This window comes from Prinia subflava, chromosome Z (assembly GCF_021018805.1).
Source record: "Prinia subflava isolate CZ2003 ecotype Zambia chromosome Z, Cam_Psub_1.2, whole genome shotgun sequence".
NCBI classification, from domain to species: Eukaryota; Metazoa; Chordata; class Aves; order Passeriformes; family Cisticolidae; genus Prinia; species Prinia subflava.
Window position 1 is genome coordinate 93,065,035 of NC_086283.1, and position 13,508 is coordinate 93,078,542.

At 44.0% G+C, this 13,508-nt stretch overlaps 1 long non-coding RNA gene across 3 annotated transcripts; it reads left to right on the top strand.

Annotated features, from left to right (window-relative positions):
• Nucleotides 1–2,738: 2,738 nt before the first annotated feature.
• LOC134564632 (uncharacterized) lies at nucleotides 2,739–12,791 on the top strand. Of its 3 annotated transcripts, XR_010083591.1 has the most exons (4): nucleotides 2,739–3,958; nucleotides 7,272–7,452; nucleotides 9,590–10,014; nucleotides 10,925–12,789. It is a non-coding gene; the product is annotated as an uncharacterized LOC134564632 (long non-coding RNA). The 3 variants fall into 3 exon arrangements; XR_010083590.1 differs by having other exon boundaries at nucleotides 9,590–12,791; XR_010083592.1 differs by having other exon boundaries at nucleotides 2,739–3,369; nucleotides 9,590–12,791.
• The last annotated feature ends 717 nt before the right edge of the window (nucleotides 12,792–13,508 follow it).

Consider the following 13,508-nt stretch of genomic DNA (forward strand, 5'->3'; position numbering starts at 1 on the left):
AGGCCCATCCAGTATTGCACAAGCTGTTCTGAGGTTGCACTCCCTGCTGCACTCTGGTCCTGCTGATAGGCCACACTATACCCTGGGATTTCTCTCCTTGCCCATAGTCAGCAGTCTTTGCTGGAGCTCAGCTTTCTGACTGAACACTAGCCTGAGCTATAGAATTATGTAGAAACACAGGAAACTTTCTAAAATCAGGCACATTTTTAAACCCTTTGAATTTCATATGAGAATGAATCATAGAAAGAGTAATTTTCTTCTCATGCTGAATAGGGAACTGCATTAAAATTGGGAAGGGAAATGACTTATAAAGCAACTTCATTTGTTTCATGTTAAAGCAGTCACTGCAAGCTTTTTCAACTCCCTCGTCACCATTTTTTGCCTAATTTTGAGAAAAAGACACTCCTCCCAAGAAATCTTGTTTTGAAGTTGAATTAAACATTCTAATTCACTGTGAATGCTCCCTTACCAAAAACCATTAACTCTTTTAGGTTGAGTTGTAACAAGAAACATCTTCTCAGTGTCACCAACGAGCTGACTGAATCCGTAACTCTCACAGCTCGAGGGAAAGGCCTGCTTTGAGTGCAGGAGTGGATAATTGAGTTGGTGCTGCATTTGACTGCAGTGATCCTTGGAGAGAAAAGACGTTTGAGCCAGCTACAGCTCGGTGACATTGTCAAGTGCCCAGCCTGCCGTGCTGGGGCACAGGTGTGGTTGGCAGTGCCTGTCCTAAGCTCTGCCACAGCAGCCTCTATTTCTGTGCCAGGGGCAGGTGAGCTGTGAGAGGGGTGTTCTTTCCCAGCAGTGATGATCACTACCTCAGCTCCCAGCCTCACTGATTCTGTGAGTAAATGACCCACGATAGCTCACCTGAACCAGGCCTGCCATTTGACAGAGCCCTGTGTGCAGTTACTAGGCTGGAGCCTGCTGATCACTTCCAGATTTTATTAACTTCAATGCATATTGTTGCTGGTTGTGCTTCTCAGTAGCTGGTGGGTTTTGTGCTACAGATGGGCAATAGGGATGTACAAGGAGCTGTGCTCAAATGAAAGCCTTCAGAGGCCTGAACTTGGGAGCACTCCTTTGCACTTGTGCTTTGAAATCAAGTGCAGGTGGCAATTTAAAAGCGTCTGCATCTCTGCACAGGGTTGTATTCCAGGACTTTTCTCAGTAAAGGGGAACAGAGTGGCTGGAACCAGCTCAGCTCAGGCAGCTCCTTCGTGCTGATGTCCCCAGCTAAGCAGGAGAGCAGCCAGGCCTGGATGTGTATTTGCATTTTGATGTTGACACAGAGCACATCTCAATGCCAGGAGAAAAGGAGGAGCAATGTGCTCGAGGTAATGCATTTGAGCATCCCAGGAGGGTGGCAAGAGGCTGGGTTGGATTCCTCCAGAAAGGGAGATCTGGGCTCTGTGTTGCCAACAAGTTTGACACGCCTTGTGATGTCACTGTAGCTTCACCAGCAGAAGTTATGTAAGTTATGATTGTCCTATTGTTCCCAGCCCCTGCAGAAGGGATTTCTTCCACCCTCTTGGAATGAGGAATGTTTTGGGATGATTCCTTTCCCCTTCACTCCCCATTTTTCCTGGGACTCTCATCTGAAATGGGTCCTCAGCCACAAAAGCTCTGGGATGGCCACTGTCTCTCCTGGCTCTTGCTCAGTGGCAGCTTGGAAAAGGGAATCAGCTACTGCCATACTTACATTGTACTGAGATTTTAGTGTCTGTAAAAAGCAGTTAAGTCTTGTAAAGTTTGAATTATTTTGTTAAGCACATATTTAATTGAGGTTATCCAACTTATTCTCCTGGTTCCTGGGAGAAAAGGGAGGGCAACCTGGCCAGGGAATGATTCATTCCATCAGCTTTGAGGAAGAAATGAGTCAAGTTGAACCTTTCCCTCCAGGAGGCCTCCTGTTCTTCTGAAGGACAATAAGCAAAGAGAAATACAAAGTGCAGAAGGGAAGATGTAAGCTGAGATGAAACAGGAAAAAAAAGGTAGAGGAAAACAGAGAGGCAGAAGGAAGGACTGACTGCCATAAAGCAAAAATGTGACTGTGGAAAGAACACCCCTCCCTGAAATGTCCCCAGAGGGAGCCATACCATGAAATCTCTGTGGATATGGATTTGCTGCAAGGGGAAATCACTGAGCAGCTCTGCTCCTCTGACAGCACCTTCTGCTGCACAGTGCTGTTCTCATGTTCAGTATTTCTTGTTCAGTGGATACAGGTGAAGGAAGACAATGGAAAATATGTGTGAGTTGAGTTATTCAAGACAGAAAAACCATACTGTACCTTGGAGTTCAAATTAGTCAAGCACACTTGGAGAAAAAAATGCAGACATGTTTTTCAATATCTCTTTCTCTCTGTCACTGTCTCTTATAGTTGGATGTTTTGGGTAACAAAACACAAAATATAGTGCAGAAACCACCATAATTTTTTGATGTTGAAGCCCTGGTACTTACAAAATCAATAACTTTTATAAAAACATGGGATCATGCACAGGATTTGGGTTTTATCACATTCCACTCTTTCTTTTGCTTTTTTATAATAAAAATGTATCCATCAAATATTGCTTATACTTCTCCCTCTCCATAAAACTTTTACTTTTGCATCTTATCCCTGGAATTTCCTCACCTTTGGCTTTCCTGTTTCTATAGCAGCTCTGGAAGGCCTTCCTCGTCCTTTCAGAAAGGTATCTGTTGCAAAGTTAACCTTAATTTTTCATTGGAAATGTGAAAGAAGATGTGATACCTTTCCTTGTCTCTGGCCTTGGAGTCCTCCCGTGTCCCCTTCAGTGCACTCAGAGCCACAGCACACACAGAGCTGGTGGGAGGCAAGGTTCTTGTCAGGGCTTCTGAGGCACCACAATGTCCTGCACTACCCCTCTCCTGTCAGGGAGAGTCACATGAGAATTATTTCCAGGGGAGGGAAGTAATTGAAAATAGGGGGGGCAGATACAGAGCTTGGGACTTCTGCCCATGCATTATCTAAAAATCTGGGTGTCCATTATGGGCAGGCTGTTTCAGAGTCAGAACAGGACTGTTTGTTCTATCAGTGGGAAGAGTAACACGGCTCCAATTTTCCAGCACTGCTAAGCAGCAATCAGGAGTCAATTGGCAGGAGATATTAAGCCAGATATCTTCCTCTCTACCTGCTGCTCCCCAGTGCCTGAATCAGAGCTGTACCCTGGCTGTTCTACACCCCCTCAGGACACAGAGAGCAGTGACCTCCTTTGTGCCTGGGGTCAGCAGGTCTTGCTGCTTGAAGGTGTTTTTCACTGTGCCAGTGCTACCCTCTGCCACTGCCTCCTTGCTGCAGCTCAGAGGGCTCCTCCAGAAAAGGACCTTGGGTCTGGGTCTACCACCAGACAGGTTACAAAATCATATTTTTCTTGATTTTGGTGGTTTTGGTTGTTTGAATTTTTGTTTGTTTGGTTGATTGGTTGGATTTGAGTTTATTTTGTTGGCTCATTTTTGTTTGGTTAGGATTTTTGCCCTTCTTTGATGTGGCAGGGTTTTTTTTGGGGGGGAGGCTGTTGTCTGGTTTATTTATGGGGTTTTTTTGGTGGTTTTGGTCGGGGTTTTTTGCTGGTTTTTTTGTTTGTTTGCTTGGTTTTTGTGAGTTTGTTTTGGTTTTGGTGTTGTGGGGTTTTTTTGGGTTTTTTGTTTGTTCATTTGTTTTTTTGTGGGTTTTTTTTTGTTGTTTGGTTTTTTGTGTTGCCGTTTTGTTTGTTTTGTTTGTTTGTCTTGTTTGTTTTGTTTGTTTGTTTTGTTGTTTTTGCCAGCCCCCAGCTTCAGGAAACTTATAATTTTGAGTCGTAAGAGGAAAACTTTCAAAGTGTAGGGTGTCCCTACCTGGAAGACTCAGCTGGGGAGGGATTGGCCTAGGGGAGTTGCAGGGATGTGACTGCACTGCCTTCAGGCTGAAAAGGAAGGTGAACACAGATTTCCCATTTCCTAGGTAAACATTCTGCCACAGGCTAAGAGCTGACTTTATTTACTTACCTACAGTTGCAGTTTTGTTTCACATTTTATTGATGGCACATGTAAACATAAAATTTATTCTCTTAAGAATGTGCAAAGGAATTGGAAATGTTACAGGTATTGGTAAAAAGTGCATGTGACTGACTATTCTCATTTTTAAAACATGCAGCTTGAAAATTCCTCTTGGTCTGAGGATAAAAAAAAATCTATTTGACTTTGGTGACCAATCACACAGCCCAGCTATTGAGCAAGCAGTAGTTGTGGCACAGCATTCACAAGTAAATACACAGTCTGCAAGATGTTCCCATGCATTATTCAGTGAATAATTCTAAATAATGAAAACACTGAAATCCATGTGCAGATGTAATATGGGGGACAAAATTACATGTGTTATTTAAGAGAAGAATCTGACCCAACTCTAGTGGAGACCAGCACCAGCTGTTGGGAGATCTGTGAGTCTGTGTAACACGAATTTATTGCGTGCTAGCGACAGCAATCCAAGTCCAGCAATCACTAGTGGATGGTAGGTATCATTCACAGAGGTGAAGCAGCTTCCAGAACACACAAGCTTCACCCACAGGCTGCCTTCTCTGAGGAGTCAGCCCTGAGTGATTTCCATTTTCCTGGTCTGCTCCTTGGGAGCTGTTGGCAAGGCACGGCGTCCGCAGCGCGCGGTGACCCCGGCGGCTGCCGGGCCCTGGGCTCAGCTCCAGCCTCTTCACACCCTCTGTGCAGGCCAGCCCTGAGCCAGCACCAACACACAGTTTGTGATCTAAACCAGCTCTTACAGACGGTTATAGGTGCACACATCTATCAGTCTGGGGGTGTTACAGCCTTGCATGCATTCGGTGGTTTTACTCTGAGCTGTAGCACATATTCAAATACTGCAGAGCAATAACTCCTCATCCCTTAAGGCACCCCTCAAAGTAATCATATGAATAAAAACCCTTGAACCACTGAGGCAAAAATAACTCATGACCAACATCTTCTGTGAATTTTACTTGCCATATTATGATCTGGAGGAGAGGGGCTGAAGTTAACAGCTGTTGTAGCAAATTTCCCTGTTGTTTTCAAAATGTTCCTAATGGATGGAAGGCAAAACCTCAGTTACTTAAGGGCAGTGGGCAATAAGAGCAGATTTAGATGTAAACAAGAAAAACTAGACCCTGGTAAGATGTTTGCCAAGCCATAAAGGTAAATGTGGGTAAGTGAAATGAAGTAAAAAGCTGCACATATTTTTATTGATTTTTGATGCATTGTTACTTTTGTACATGAAAGGCAGTGCATTGCTGGCTTGCAATTCAAACCTGTGGAAGAAAGAACAATAACAAGAAACTGAATCAGTCATTTGCTTGAAAATAAGACAAAAGCAACAGTACCTAGAGAAAGGAAGGAACTTGCGAAAGATCTACTTAGTGCTTTATTTTCAACGTTCAGCTCCTTAGTGCTTAAAATACCAGTCACAAGTCATAGCTCTGAAGGAAAACACACAATGTTTTCTGATGACTGAGACACTTATTCTAAAGGCACTACAGGAAAAGAATGTCTTGGGGGTTCAGCAGGTTTGAAATGTTGTACGAGAACTCAGAGTGAAATTGATCTAAAACATGCAGTAAATGGATTCACAAGTCTTATTGACTACCCTGCTGAGTGGATGCTTCCAAAACGCTCTGAACTGCAAGTCTGTAAAAAAGGTTTTCCTTTCAGATATTCAGCCTGCACAATCTGCTGGCATTCAGCATTGATACAGGCTTCTCTTTTTACCGGGAAAATGGAAGAGGCAGGTTGATGCAGTTTTTATTTTCTCAGGTTTTGGTGATCTGAAATCATAGGTGTTTTGAAGTATCCAGATTATTTTTATGAAAACCCTTGAACTTTTGGGATGTTGTAGCATGAAGCACACTTCATATTACTTTGGTTGTTACAGAACTCCAAAAACCTGTGGCTACATAGCTGTTAGGCTTTATTCAAAACTCTTCAGAAATCTGGATCAGGGTGTGTTTTTACTAGAACCACGGAGTTGGATGGGAAAAGCTGGATGACTTTGTTTCCCCTCCATCCAACCTCGAGCTTTTTCCTGCTGTGAGAAAGTATGTTTGTTATCTGAATGTGTGCTGTCACAGGCTGCAGTGCCACACAGTCACAGTGGGATCTTTTACACACATGCCTGTAAAAGGCATGTCAAAATGAAGAATTGTGTGCCAAGTGGTTTGACGAAGAAGCCATGACTGTAAATTGTGTTTTGATTTGCATTATGGAGTAGGTGTGACCTTCACTTGAGGTTTGGTACAGAACTTGTTCTGGCCAGTAATGCCTTATTTGAGAAGCTACAGCTGAAGGAATGGAGTTTAGATTTTTATGGAGGGAGAAAGGTGTCTGAGGGGAAGAGCTTGGGTTTTTGGAAAAACCAATGCTGGTGCCTTTAACTGTAGAGCTTTAGAGTATTGTTGTCCCAGGAGTCTGGGCCAGAGCTCCCATGGCCAGCTCTGGAAAATTCTCAGCTGCTCTGTCACTAAAAATGTGGACAGCATGGATACCTCTTAGAAAATGTGGTATCCTGAGCAGCTCTGGCAGTTGTCCTTGCTTGGAGAAATTCAGCCTGGGACTGAACAGAAATAAAACAGCAAACTCTGAGGAAGTCACAGAAATACAGAAAGGACCCATGAGTCTTCTAGAAAAGTGCAAAGAAATATCCCCTATGCCTGAAGTTTGTTTCCTGACCAAAACTGTTCCTTTGCAAACTTTCTCCATGGGGGAGATGAATCATTTTAAGTTGAGAAGAAAAAAAAATTAAGGTTATTCCAGTTTATTTAGGGGAAATTGCAAAGGCATGGTCTGTCCTTTCTTTGTTCTTTCAACATGGAGAGAGACTGGCAGAGTTCAAGGCTTAGGAGAATTTTACCTGCATTTTATCTTGTCAAAGGAGAACCATTATTGAAACTATGAAAGTCATTCTCTTAGGGTTAACAACAATGAAAATATGAGACTAGGTATGGAGTCCTTAGTATCAATCCTCCAAAAGTCTACTTTCATTTTTAAAAGGGTGTTTTTTAACCGAACAGACATCAAAACAAGGTGTAAAAAGAACGCAGAAATGTCTGTTTTCTAAAAGGCAAAAGTTGTGAAGAAAACCTCTCCCTTTTGTAAATCTTCTACCTTCTAGTTCAAAATAGCTATGATATTTTGGAAAGAAGGGAAGACAAGAGTAATCTTCAAAACACTGCAATATTTCCTTGTGGGGTTTTTAAGCTGAAGCAATCAACACTTTTTTTTCTCTCTTTTTTTCTTAGCAACATCCTTTTCCTCACCAGGAGGTTATCACTGTCAAATCTGGAACAGGCTGCCTTCCTTCCTATGGGTATTCCTTCAGTGCATCTCTAGCTTTGACGATACCTGTGACGACTTTGACTAATTTCAAAAAGATTGGATAAGGCAAGCAGAGTGACTGGAAAACCTGAGAGCTCTGACCAGGTTAGCTCTGAACCCCAGTGCTGTTGGGTTTCATGTTGCTGTGGCATCCTGCTGGCTGCCAGGCTGCTGTGCCCGGCTGTGTGTGGCTGCAGGAGCAGCTGGTCCCAGCACTGACTGCCACAGTAATGTCCCCGCAGTGCTGGCACACTTGTAAGGCAAGATCTTTCCCTCACCACAGCTCTGCAAAGTTGTTATTGCAGAGTACTAGTTTCCAAAGATTTGTTATCAGCAGTGTGGGAACAGCATCTTGAGCAAATTTGGATGAAGATTAGAAAAATATTTCCTGCCTGTGAAAGAAGAATAATATGCCAAGAGTGTGTATGAAGCCCATAATTTGGTGGTTTTCAGCTCAATTTTTTTCCTGGTGTAAGGAGCAGCCCTGCATAGTCGGAGAAGGATGTAACTGCTCTAAGTGATTTAGCCTAATCGCTGCTTTTTAAAGTCTATTGTGTTTATGCGATTCCTCTGAGCACACTGGTGCTAACTCTGTGTGTGAATAGCCTGCGAAGGTGTGTGGGCTGATGCAAGCACGCCTTGTTTTGAGTGCTGTTCTATGCCCTGGCCTGGTGGCTCAGGTGATGGGGACAGGCTGGTTTCACACATCTTCAGTCTGAAAGAGGCATCAGCGGCTTCCCTTTCCACTCCTCCCCTGTGGCAGCACCGGGCCTCCTGTGCCTCCAGTGCCGCGCTCACCTTCTCGGATGTTTGGGATTGGGGAATTGGATACAGTCCCACAATGTGCAGGGCAGGGGGAAGGGGCTGCAGCAGGGAACAGAAAGAGAAATTAAATCCCCCCTGGCGCCAGGGTAAATCTCTGCCTGGAATACAGTCCAGTACAAAGCTCTTCTGGAGCAATTTTGGGCATGCAGATAGACCACGTCAGCTGTTCCTTGATTACAAGCTGTGGGCATGTCCTTGCCTATGGACTATGTGGAAGAACTCCTTCCCTGAGCAGGGAGATAGACTCTTGTGTATATTTGCCCTGGGATAAGAGCATCCCCATGGGTGGCTACCCAGAGCAGCTGACAGCATCCTGTTTATTCTCTTCTCAGCTTAGCTTGTGATAAGCTGTGTGTGAACTGTGTGCTAAGATATTAAGAAGAAAACAGTTTGTTTAATAATTAAATATCAGCTTTCTTTTTCAGGAGGAGAGAGGATTTCCTGGTGTATTTTAATTTGTAATTTGTTTATAGTATTTATATTCACATTCAGTTAAAGTTATCAACCCTAACAATCCAAAATCAGTGTCTCTACAGCAGCATCTCAGACAATGCCAGCAGGACCTTTGGCATCACATGATATAATTAATATGAAATTCTCTGCTTTTGCAGTACATCACTACAGTGTGATACATTTTTTCTCCATGGATGCTAAAAGTGAGCATGTTAGGAGAAAATTCTTTATTCCAGGCACAAAATCCTCTCCTACAAACCACAATACACTAATATTCAAATAAGCTACTTACAATAAAGAAAATATCCAGAGGGAGAAAATATTTTCTCTTCTGCAATTTTTTAACATAGTTTGTATAATGACAAGCATTTTAATTACAAGCAGGCAGATATTTTGAATATTGATTTATATAGGATACAAGGATGTCTACTTTAGTATGTACACAACTATTCTGCAATTATGATAGCAGCAGGGGTTCTAGTCAGCCTTGTGACACAGTAGCCTTTTTCTTGTGGTCCATGGTTTTTTCCAGTTTTTCATGCTGAAAACAGATCAATGAAGTAAAGTTTTGGCCAAATTTTTCTGTAAATTTTTGCTTTCAGAATTTTTTTGACCAGTGTTAGCCCCTTACACTTTGTATTTAGCTTATTTCAGCAGGTAGTTTTTGTTACTTTTTCTTTTCTTTGCCATTATCTTTTACTCTATATAGCATATCAAGGGAATACAGTTTCCTGTAGTATTTTCAGTGGCACAGGGAATTGAAAGCACAGGGCACTTCATGCTGTCTGTGTGTTGTGGGTACAGGTGGGTAGGACGATAATATACATTTCAATGGTTAAGTCATTTTTGTCTGACTAAAATCCAATCTATTCTATGAAGATAACCATTGTATAACAGAAGATGGTATGAGCAGAGAAAACAAGTGCTAAACAAATAAACCTTGAATGCATAAATCTCCTTACAGGGTTCCTTTTGTGCCAGATCTGCTGCATTACTCTCTGCTCATCATTGCTGGAGTTCACACTGACCCAGCTATCACATAATTGCGAAAAACAGGACATGCACAACAATAACTACAAAGGCCCAGAAGGGAAGTTACAACATCATGACCATTTGCCACTTACACAAAGGCTTACTCCAAGATGACAGATGTATGGCTTGGGAAATGCTGCTTGGGACTCAGAAGAGCTCGTCCAGTGCCTGGGAAGATCAGTCTGAACCTCACTCTGAGGCTCATGCCTGCCAAAAGACCTGGGATTCCAGTGCAGAGGAATGACTTGACCAGCAGCCAGAACCAGAGAGCGTGGACTTCCCAAGAGGATTTGCTCAGCTGTTGGGCCAGTGGACATTGGAAAGCCTCTGCACCCTTGTCTTGGTTTGGAAAGACAGGTATCTGTCAGGGAAAACTGGAGTTTCCCTTGGAATGGAGAATGTAAAACCCCCTCCCTCCAAATTATTACAATTTTGCAATTAGGAGCTTTCAGGCAAAAATATGGGAATAGGAATAACAGTGCTTTACTAAGAATATTAAAATTCAAATGCAGTAACAAAAACCCACAAACAAACAAACAAAACCCCACCAAGCAAGGAAACAAACAAAAGTCCTAGAAAACCCTGACAGAGTCAGGAATATGACCTGACACCCTGTTGGCCAGGGCCTTGGAAGAAGTCCAAATAAATCCTCCTGGAGTGACAGATGTGGTTCTGTTGGAGTAGAGATGATCCTGTAGACAGGTTCAGTGGTGGTGAAATGAGGCCAGTCTTCCTCTGGGAATCCAGTGGAAAAGAGGAAATGTCTGGGGTCCCTGTGTCCCCATTTTTATCTGGGTAGGGAATGGTTGGCTCCTCCCCACTGGGTGGAGCATCGTACAATGGGATGATGTAAAGTGTCGTCATTGGTGAGCCTTGCAGAAGATATCCACTGGAGGGCGGATAAGAATGGTTGATGAAAAAGATAAGAAACACTGCCCCACTTGGTTTTAAAAGCTCGTCTGTCATCAGAAGGCATCCACCCTACTCCCTCCTGGAGTTACAAGAGGTAAAGAAAAAAGAAACCATCTCCCAACTGCTTTCTATAGATGAAATAAAATACACTTTTTTTGGTTACATAACCCAAGGTAACCCTGTGGTCCAGGCACTGTGCACTTGGGTGCATCATAGATTCATCCAGATTCCAGACTTGGAAAAATGTCTAGAGGAAACGTAACAGTCTGTGATATTCAGGGGAGAACAGACAGCCCAGAAGCCTTCCTGCTTTTACAGTGTATGACAATTTGCTCTTTCATTTCTTTCATGTTAGGTTTCTCAACAAGTCAAAGCAAGGAAGAAGCCATGAAGCTGTGCTGGGAACAGTGCTGATGCTGACATGTCTTGCAATAGCAATCCCTTGTAAACTAATGAAGGCCCCACTTGACACCTCAGGCAACAGGGCAGAAGGCGTGCTGCTGCATACAGTCATGCACCTTTATTTAATGCACCCAGCTTGTCCCATAAGCCCCTGACCTGGGTGTCAACCACCCCTGACCTGCATGCACCAGATGAATCCCCAGGGAGACAGGCTTCTTGCTTGGAGCCCTCTCTGCTGTCTTGTTCAGCAAAGAGGCAGACAGCACATGCCCACCTCCATCTGGAAGGGAGATACTGATCCTAGAGGGAAGCCCTGACCCTCCAGGCAGAGGTATAGCCTGTATGTGTGTGACTCCCTGAGTGTATAAGTGCCATGAGATGCTGCCCTTTCCAGCCTGGCCTCCTTGGGTGATGCAGTGCCAGTGAGGGAGCAGGCATGGATCTCAGCAGGCATCAGGGAACATCTGTGCCTCTGGGGCACCCAGGCTGAACATCAGTACGTGTCTGCAGAAGTGTCACAGAAGTGTCACATGTAAGCCTCCGCAGTGGTTGTGTTCCAGTGTGCCCACATTGTCCAAAGCCCCTGGGGCAGGTGTTGCAGTGTGACACTGACATGAGACCCTCCTGTCAGTGCCAGGGTGGGTGCCCACAGCTCAGGTGCTCTGCCGTGGTACAGCCACCACCAGAGGTGCAGCTGATGGCAAAGCCCCATGTAGCTCCCACCCAAGGGCCCATGGAGCAAGAGGCATGGCTGGGGTTTCCAGGCAGGTGGAGTTCCTTCCTGATGCTGCAAGTACAACTGGTACAAGGTGGAGCAGGTGGGACTTTCCTGTGATTCCTCGCTGACAGTGCCCATCATCCCAGCTGCAGGGTTCTGCCTCCTCTCTCATAGATTGCTGTTTCAAGGATACAAGGATACCATCAAGAAAACAATGGTGTGCAGAAGGTGGCCCTAAGCAGACTGATCCTGGGCTCATTTTTACAGTATCTGTAAAAGTTTCCAGATGTTGATTTTTCTTGTCTTTTCTTTGCCCTTGTGAGGAGCTCCATCCCTCTCTCACTCTGCTCTGCTCTGAGACAGCAGGATTGTCCTCTGACACTGGACGGATGAGAAAAGCAGCCCTGGTAAGTGAGATCCTAACCTCACCCTTTCCAGGGGTTAGTTCGTTCCTAGTAGGCTCATAAATTTTTGGAAACTCAACTTTCCAGCTGAGTGTGGCTAAACGTCTTCAGTGACAGATGTTCCTCTATTATTTTGGGGGGGTTTGGGTGGTGGTTTTGTTTTGTATTGGTCTTTTGGGTTTTAAAATATATATATGAAACATAAATCTGAGGAGGCAGAGGGGCTTGGTGTAGTTTTGGTTAGTTGTGGGCTTGTTTGTTTGTGGGTTTGTTTGTTTGTTTGTTGTTGTTGTCGTTGTTGGTTTTTTTAAATTTTATTTCTGTTGCATAAGAGAAAGATATTTTCCCTAGATCTAGTATGTACTAAATGGTTTTTGTGAGATTGCTTATGAACTTTCATTATACAATAAAAATACAAATTGCAAGTCGTGGTAACAGCCATCAGTTTGGTGACAGAAGCCTGCTTGGCTGGGAGATGTGGGGAGGAATGGAATGCATGTTAATGTAGTGAAGGAGGAGGTAGGGAAGGCGTGTGTGGTGGAAAGGTTGCAAATGAGAATGAAAGGAGTGTAAAAATGCAGTCAGTAGTCTAGGCTTCCTCTTGCTATTTTTGTGAAGACATTCTTTGTCCAAATTAGGAATGAGCAATTACAGTGGGCTGGGTGGGTGCTGCTGGAGGTGTAGGAAGCATTGCTGGCACTGAAGGGGATAGCAGGATCTCAAAGGACCAGGTGAAATTGTGATTGGAACCCACTGATGTGGTGTACAATTTGCTGTGGCTTCTCACTCACAGGGCACATGTGTTTCTGCTACAAAGGTTGTCAGCTGTGACAAGAGAAAGGCCTAAGACTCTCTACTGAGCATAAAATACCTACAAATATAACAGGCCTGAGGGAAAAACACACAACCCTATCCCAGTGGTGTCATTAGAATGAAATATCTTTTGGGTGTCAGAGGGTGCTACACTGCAGAGATCCCATCTGGAAATGAGTAGATAAGTCTGGTCTCCTCTGTTTAGGAAGGAGCTCAGCTGGGAGCTGGGCAGAGGGAGGCTCCTAGGACTGCCAGGGCAGTGGTGGCATATCCTAAGGTCCAGACTCCAGCTTCTTGTCTTTGCCAATGGAGAAAGGGACATGGAGCCACTCTCTGTAAATACCTTGGGAAGCAGAGTGCTTTACTGCCAAGATGGAAAACAGTCACACCTGCAGGGGGAAATGGGCAACTGAATAGTAAAATCAATATGATTTCACCAGAAGCCATTTTTTGTTTACAATACAATCCCAATTACAGACTCTAAGTCTACGCTCCATGTGGCACACATCTCTGGGCTAGCTAAGTCCCTTGTCCAGGAGGCAGGCACATGTTCTTCAGGACATCTAATGGGTCAAATGTCTATCATCACATTGCCCCTCCTG